Below are 8,353 nucleotides of genomic sequence, written 5' to 3'. Positions count from 1 at the left end.
TCCGGTTATGTCCCCGACATTACCCACCCGTCTTTTTTTTATGTTATGATTGATGATTGGTTGCTGTTGCAATTTATGCAGTCTTAATGATACATATAAACAAGGAGGAAATAGCGGGAGGGAAATATTTACGCTAGGGTATTAGTAATGAATCTCTGCTGGGGAAAATATTCAGCCTTTTTCCAAGCAGTTAACATTGAGCTTGAGCTTGATCTTGGTAGACTGTACAATTCGTAATTGCTCTCCGTGATTGACCTGAACCAACCAAATTGCACAAAGAACACACAGAATGACGCTTGGGACTAGCAAATCATTCTCGTTGTGCAATTTTCGGTGATTCGAGCTTTAAATGGTCAATAACGACGCCGGCCACGTCCTTACAGTCACCAGGGGAAGGGAAGGAATGTTAGTATGATATTCGCCGCCCGAAGGCCAGAAGGGTCGCCTCTATAGCGTGGTTCCCTAGCGTTTATCATGGAGCGGATAGTTGTTAGTGGGCCGAGGTAAGAATCAGGATTCACTGCGGTAAGTGATGTGATTATATAAACGCTAACTAACGACCACTCTACGAAACGAAAATGTGAAACTCTGATATGTCACTACACGCGGCAGAAATTATTTTTAGGTATCCTGAGAAGGAAAACCTATAAAATTAATTGAATTCCTATATACCATCTTGATAAAAAAAAGTTCACGGAATAAATACCGTGTGGCGCTTTTAGTCACCCGTTTTATTTTTCTTCTATTTTGTAGGTTGGCTCATCTGTCATTGACATTCTATGAAATTTGTAGTGGGATACACTTTAATACACTTACACTTCTAAAAGTTACGCTGTATTGGGTACATCTGCTATTGTGTATGCCTGTACAATTTGCAAAATTTGCGAAATCAATCATTATTCGTGAATATTTGACTAAAAACATCCGCAACCTCCGTATTCACCTGATTTGGCTCCCTGCGACGTTTTCCTATTCGAACGACTCAAGAAACTAGGTTTCAGCACCCGAGATGAGATATAATCGAAGATGGCGCTGATGGCCATACCGCAAATTGAATATAACTCGAGGATTGGAGCGCTGGCATAAGTGTGTTGCAGTCGATGGAGAGTACTTTGAAGGGGTTGCCCCCCCTTCAAAGGGAAATTGTTGTATAGTCTTGTATGTTTCATTTTCTGAATAAACTCCGGGAACTTTTTGATCAAAATGGTATTCTAACGATTTTTTTCGCATCGTACTCATCGCACTTTTTTTATCGCAATCCAACTACGACGGTGGAGAATTCACTGGGGGAAATCTGAGAAGCTAACATGTTTAAAAACAACCTATAACTATAATCCGTTATTCCACACGCATAGTCTTCATTCAACCCCATTCGTAGTAACGGAGATCTTTAGGAAACCTGAGAAGGTCACCGAGAGCAATCAGAAATCAATCGGACCTGCGAATAATTCCGTAAACCATCGAGTGTATTCTTTATAGAACTTCGATTGCGATGGTGGATGGATTGGAAGAGAGTTATGAATTAATGAATTGAAAGATTAAAAAACTAATGATTTTAAAAAATAAAAAAAAAAGAATTGAAGAATTAAAGAATTTATGAGTATAATAAAAAATTATATGAATTTTCCATAGATTCCATAGATTCAGGATTTTAAAATTTATGGATTTATACATCTGTAGATCTAAGAATTCCTGAGTTTATGACTCTATAAGTATTAGACAAAGGCAAACAAACTGTTCGTCATGCCAATGTTTACACGTGTCGGAGGGAGAGCACTATAACGCTAAATCGATCACGCGACAACTGAGAGAGCAACAAAAACTACGAGTTTTCACTACCACAAACGCAACATCAAAATGGCTTCCCCCAATATTTCACTTCACCGTGCCATCTCAAAAATATAATCAAAGAAATTAATGAAACTATATTAGTTTCGAAATCACTAGGGCAGAGTAAACTATTTTTCGCCCATTCAAAATATGATCTCAGCACAAACGCGCACATATTTCTCGATGCGCTGCCCCCTGCTCAACACTGCGAAAGAACAAGCAATCGCAAACGAAATACGCGGAACAACAAAAACACACGTCCGCACTCGACGACCGCACGATTGAAACCCCTTTTTTCCAAGCAGTTAACATTGTTTGTTTTCTGTCATCAATGCATTGAACTGACGCTATGGTGAAGCAGGTATTAAGTTGGGGCACCAAATTTTTTTTTTGGGGAATACCAAGTTGCTCAATAAGTTATATTAAGTTATTAATTTAATTGGGCTCGCGTGTCGGTCGCAAAACTGCTTTCAACCAAGGTTGTAATCTAATCTTGACCATAATGAAGCAGTGTTACTCTTTTCGAGGTTATGGAGATTAACAGATCGAGTTTATTTCGTTTATTTAGTCACCAAGAAAGTAAATGTCGTTCTAGAATTTTGTATGGGTTTTTGTTTCGCTTGCCAGTAGCAAGACTTTCTCCACTAAGGATGACAGCTGCGCTTATCTCGATCATGTATTGTTCTGCGAGCACAAGAATGAATCATCAAACAGTTATCGTTAAATGATTCTACAATAAAAAAAAACATTTCAGGGCGACCAAACTGGTAGAATGGTTATTTAAAAATTTTCGTAGCATTATAAAATAATATCCGCAATTATAAGCAAGCGACTTGAATTAAACCACAGCGTAGTTCTACGTCAACAATGCGGTCGTGTCTTGAATACAACCTCCTATAATTTTTTGTTATCAATACCTTTAAACATTCACGTTTTCTTACCAAGCGCAAGTACATGAGTCCAATCGCAGAACTGTTCATTGATTGATCTTCTAATAGACCCCGTTGAATTTACCTTTTACTAAAAAAAAAATCCTAGTATCTACTTCTACCACAGTGGTTTTCAACCTTTTTTGCTCAATTCCCCTCCTTTACGAAAATCAATTCCAGAGCTTCACCCCTATCAGTATTTTGTAATAAAATCTGTAGCATATCAGCAAAGTAATGTATACAAACGGTTTTCAAATTATATTCGCAACAAATTTGATTTTATACTTGTATTTGACTACAAAAAGGTATATGAAGATTGGCAAGTCAGTATGGCACCTGCGGCTGAACGATTTCCGCCAAAATAGTAATTCTCGAGAACGTTGTCGAAAAGCACACCTCATGTCTCCGATATCCACTCTGTTACGGTGTTTTGTTCCCATCAGCAGCATTGTAGGAAATCCAGATTCACATAACTTGTATGCAAAAGACAACGACAACGACAACGTAATGTTTATTCCGCATATTCAGGGTAAGAATCGATCATTTGTAGATAGATGAGCTTGTTCCGAAACTTTCATAACTGCCAGTCGGAAGGTATTTCAAGCCATTTCCAAATTTGTTCTTTGGTATAAGGAAAATATGTTCCAAGTTTAACTTCTAGTAAAAGTCTTGACAAGTGCTGTACAATTTCCTTTTTTTTATCTTCTGTACTGTTTCGTCGTCCGTTTCATCATAATTCACTGACGAAAGTCTTTCAAACATTGCGAAGTTGCTCAATTGAATATTACGTTTCAGATTTAAATGTTCGCCGAGGATCGAAAATTTTAGCGTATCCAATAAAGTTTTTGTGGCAATTTTTGCTAATCATTGACATCTTCAAAGCGAATTAAATGTGCAATATTCCCTCGCACAATTTCCCCCTTTTAATGATCAAATTCCCCACTAGGGAGGAATTCCCCACCGGTTGAAGATCACTGTTCTACCAAAACTCATCATTATAATATCAGATTATTTTCAGCCACAATTCTCATTCAAGATTTTTCAACCACTTGCAAATAACGTGTTTCTCTGTTACATGGAATTGATGATTGATACAGAAAATATGACAGAATAAAGACAGACCCCCTCCCCCTTAGAGAGGGGGGGAGGAGTGTCTATTCACCAGAGAAACGTTTCGGGCCCCCTAAAATCTTCACATGTCAAATTTGGCTCAATTTTCTTGATTAGTTTTCGAGTTATACAGAAATTTGTGTTTCATTTGTATGACAGCCCACCCTAAGAGAGGGGGGTGGAGTGTCGAACCACCATAGAAACATTTATTGCACCCTTAAACCTCCGCATGCCAAATTTCGTTTCATTTACTTGATTAGTTCTTGAGTAATACAAAAATTTGTGCTTCATTTGTATGGCAACTAAAATAAAATCGTGGGACATATGATGAAGTCGCTAATTGTGGATAATGGAAATCCAGCATGCCCCACGATTTTATTTTAGTCTTATCAATGCCCTAGACTAATGAAGGAGAGGTGTGACAACTGCTAACTGCTACTTGCCTAATTATTTTCTAGCTATTAGTACATTATTATGTTGAATCACAATTAAACCGTTTAACTTAAAAAGTTTTTTTTACTTATTTTATTTTCTAGTTTTTAGTACATTATCTGTTCCATTAGAATATTTCTCTACAATAAAACCATTGTACTGTATTCTATCAGTCAAAAAATTTTATTCGTTACCGATATTGAGTGAATTGCAGAAAATACGTAGTGTGTTCTCCAAGCCAAGTTCGTTCGTTTTATACACATATCTCAATCAACCTTTTTTTTTGAGATGAAATGAAATCAGCTATTTTGTAGCGGCGGCCAAATTGGATTTTTCAAGATAAGCAGTTTAAAAATGACAGCAGAGATAAATGTATTTTATAAATTCGGTCAGTTCCTATTGGTCAAATTTCTATTAATGTGGGACAACCCTACAGACATACAAACATACATACGAACAGTTCAAGCTAAATAAAACGGTTTAATAAAGTAATTTGCTATATTGTGATTGCGGCCATCTTGGTATTGGATTTTTCATGATCTACTGTGATCTACTAGTCAAGCCCTTTCATTTGATACCCATATTAACGGGGTTTTGACATAATATGTAGTCCGCCACACCCAAAATTTCCGTATATGGGACTCGGAAAATCCACACGTGATTGTTGAGAGGCCATTTCATCCGCCAAAAGTCACTGTTTGGTGCGCATTATGGTCTGGTGGAGCCATCGGGCCGTATATCTTTGAAAATGAGGACAGCGAGACGGTAACTGTGAATGGTGAGCGCTATGGCCGCATGTTAACCGATTTTTTTTTGCCACAAATTGAAAATATGCATACGGATGACACGTGGTTTCAGCAGGACGGCGCCACGTGCCACACAACACGACCGAACATGGCCATATTGTGAACGAAATTTGAGGGACGCATAATTTCGCGTTTTGGTGATGCCAATTGACCGTCCAGATCATGCGATTTGAACCCGCTAGATTTTTTTTTTTGTGTGGTTATGCGAAAGACCGTGTCTATGCCAACTCTCCGCAAACTCTTGAATATTTGAAAGACAACATTCGTGAAGTTAAGACCGAGAAACCGCCCCATATGTGTCGAAAAGTCATCGAAAATTACCTGTTCCGGATCAAGGTGTGCGAGGAGGCCCTATGTGGACATTTGAATGATGTTGTATTTCACACATAATGGCATAAACCAAACTTTAATTTGAAATAAAAGTTTAATCGAAATTCGAATTCCAAGTGTGTTTTATTTCAATTTACTTTCGGAATTTAAATTTACTTTCGGAATTTAAACCCTGTACAAACATTCAAACAGATGACAGGGCAAGCTAAATAAAACCGTTTAAAAATGATGGTGGTCTGTCTTATTCTTATGGACTCGGAAACTACTGAACCGATCGACATGAAAATTGGTATGTAGGGGTTTTTTGGGTCGGGGATCTAATGATAGTTCGAGACTCCTACGCCCTCTCTAAGGGGAGGCTGCCATACAATTGAAACACAAATTTCTGCATTATTCGAAAATTAATCAAGAAAACGAAACCAAATTTGGCATGTGGAGGTTTTGGGATTTATTGCATTATTTATGTTTTTATGGTGTTTAGACTCTCCTCCCCCTTCTCCAAAGGGTGGCTGCCATATAACTGAAACACAAATTTCTGCATAACTCGAAAGCTTATCAAGAAAATGGATCGTAATGCGCAGCAGCAGTATGCATTTTCAGATATTTCACGAACATGAGTTAAATAAGTTCAAATTGGTTATATCTCGAGAACGGTTAGTCCTAAGATAAAACGTTATACATAGTTTTTTTTGTTGAATCGTATGTAGATTCCATTTTTCATATTACTTTTCTCAAATGGTTACGATTCATTTCTTTGTTAAATTGGAAGATCTCTCCAATAAAAATATACAACAAAATATTGAGGGTGGGGGGCGGAGGTGTGTTCTATGATATTGAAATTTTTAACCCTCTACAGCCCAAGCCCGCCGTTAGACGGGCTTCGCGGATTCTCTTTTCAAATTATTCAGACATTATTTTCAATGTTCACCCCCACTAGAACGTCTTTAGAATATTTTCTATCACACATACACATTGTTTCTATGCTGGCAGCTTTCTGCTAGGAGTATTTTATGTTGAAAGTCGGAAATTCGAGATAAATGTGGAGTAGGTTTTTTTAGATAAATAAAAAACTTGGGCGGTAGAGGGTTAATATTAAATTCAAATTTGGAGTGAGATTCTTCAACAGTGTATTTTCAATGTTATTTTTCTAAATAACTAATTTATTTTACAACAACTTTTTTTTTTTTTTATCCAAAATATATATTTTTATTAAGGCTCATATGGCGTCAGCCTAACGGGGCCGGGAGTTCAATATTACCCTTTGACTTGTTTGACTTTGTCAAACGTCATATTTTAACCAGACATCTGGATTCTGAGTAACGATTTTTTGAAAGAAGGCTCAATAATTTTGAATACGCCCTTTTCAAAAATCAGTCGCAATTCGAATTGGTCATGTTATAATGAAAATTGCGATTTTGGGTAGCTGTCATCATAAATACCAGCCTGGGGGGAACAGTACGACGACAATCGTTTATTGTTGATATATAACCTTTGTAACAGCTTCAATATGACCGATTTGAACACTGGGGAAACAACACGTGTACCTAAACCTCCTGCTAACCCAAGTGCTCTTGACCTCTCGCTTTGCTCGAATTCACTATCGTTAGATTGCAAGTGGAATGTAATTCAGGATCCCAACGGTAGTGATCATTTGCCAATCAAAATTTCCATCACCACTGGGTCGAGTTCTTCTGAATCTATAAACATGGCATATGACCTCACAAGACACATTGACTGGAAAAAATATGCGGACGCGATTACTCTAGCAATCAATTCCAGAGATGGTTTACCTCCGTTGGAGGAGTATAACTTCCTTTCTCGTTTGATATATGACAGCGCGGTTCGCGCTCAAACGAAACCCATCCCAGGTTCCACTATTCGTCGAAGGCCTCCCAATCCATGGTGGGATAGCCATTGTTCTAGGCTTTATCAGGATAAATCGAATGCATTTAAAGCTTTTCGGAAAAGTGGAACCATTGAGAATTTTCAAACGTATTCATCCCTTGAAAATCAATTTAAAAACATGATCAAAGGGAAAAAATGAAAAAAATTATGGAAAGTGGCTCAAAACATGAGAAATCGCTCTTCAACGAATGAAAGCGAGGAATATTCACATCGATGGATTTTAAATTTTGCACGGAAGGTATGTCCCGATTCCGTTCCTGTACAGAAAAAAATAGTGGGTTATATCTATGATATAACCGCAAGGTTCACGTGGAACTACCTTAGCTTAGCAATCATTCGTTTGTATTGATTAAATTCTTGATTGAATGAAACAGTTTCCAAATTCAATTGAGTTCAATATATTTGCTCTGTGAGTGAAAAAAATGAACAAATGCCGTGTAAAGTCAATTCATTTATTGTGATTGATTGTTCTTCGTTACAAGTAAATTTAATGACGGACCTTTTACGTTTGGTATGATGACTAGAACAAAATATATGTACGGAAGAATGATCAAACGTTTGATGAACCAGCCTAAGGCTGAAAATCTTTCCAATAAAGACAACAACAAAAATCAAACGATTATTTTATTTTACATTTCCCTCTGAAGTTTACATCCCAAAAGTGTACATACTTCTCGAATCTCGAATTTGCTTGAAACTGGGAAGTTCATTCGCTTCTAGTGTCTGCACGATTTTCCCAGGTTCCTAAGTTTAGAAGATCATGTTAGGACAGACATATTCCACTCTGCACAAAGGCAAGCGAGGACAAAAGTACTCGCAGTTTGCATTTATTTGCAGAGCCGATTTTCCCAGAAACCTCGGTTTTGAAGTCTGTGTTAGGGAAACACATTTCAATCGGAACAAAAATACCCCCGATTTGTACGAATTCGCAATGCCGATTTCCCCACGCTTCATGGATTTGTTGTCTGTGTTAGGGAAACACATTCCAGTCGGAACAAATTCCAATCGGAA

The sequence above is a fragment of the Toxorhynchites rutilus genome, chromosome 1, assembly GCF_029784135.1.
Source record: "Toxorhynchites rutilus septentrionalis strain SRP chromosome 1, ASM2978413v1, whole genome shotgun sequence".
Classification (NCBI taxonomy): domain Eukaryota; kingdom Metazoa; phylum Arthropoda; class Insecta; order Diptera; family Culicidae; genus Toxorhynchites; species Toxorhynchites rutilus.
The sequence above is the reverse complement of the archived record's forward strand: the minus strand, read 5'-3'. Positions refer to the sequence as shown.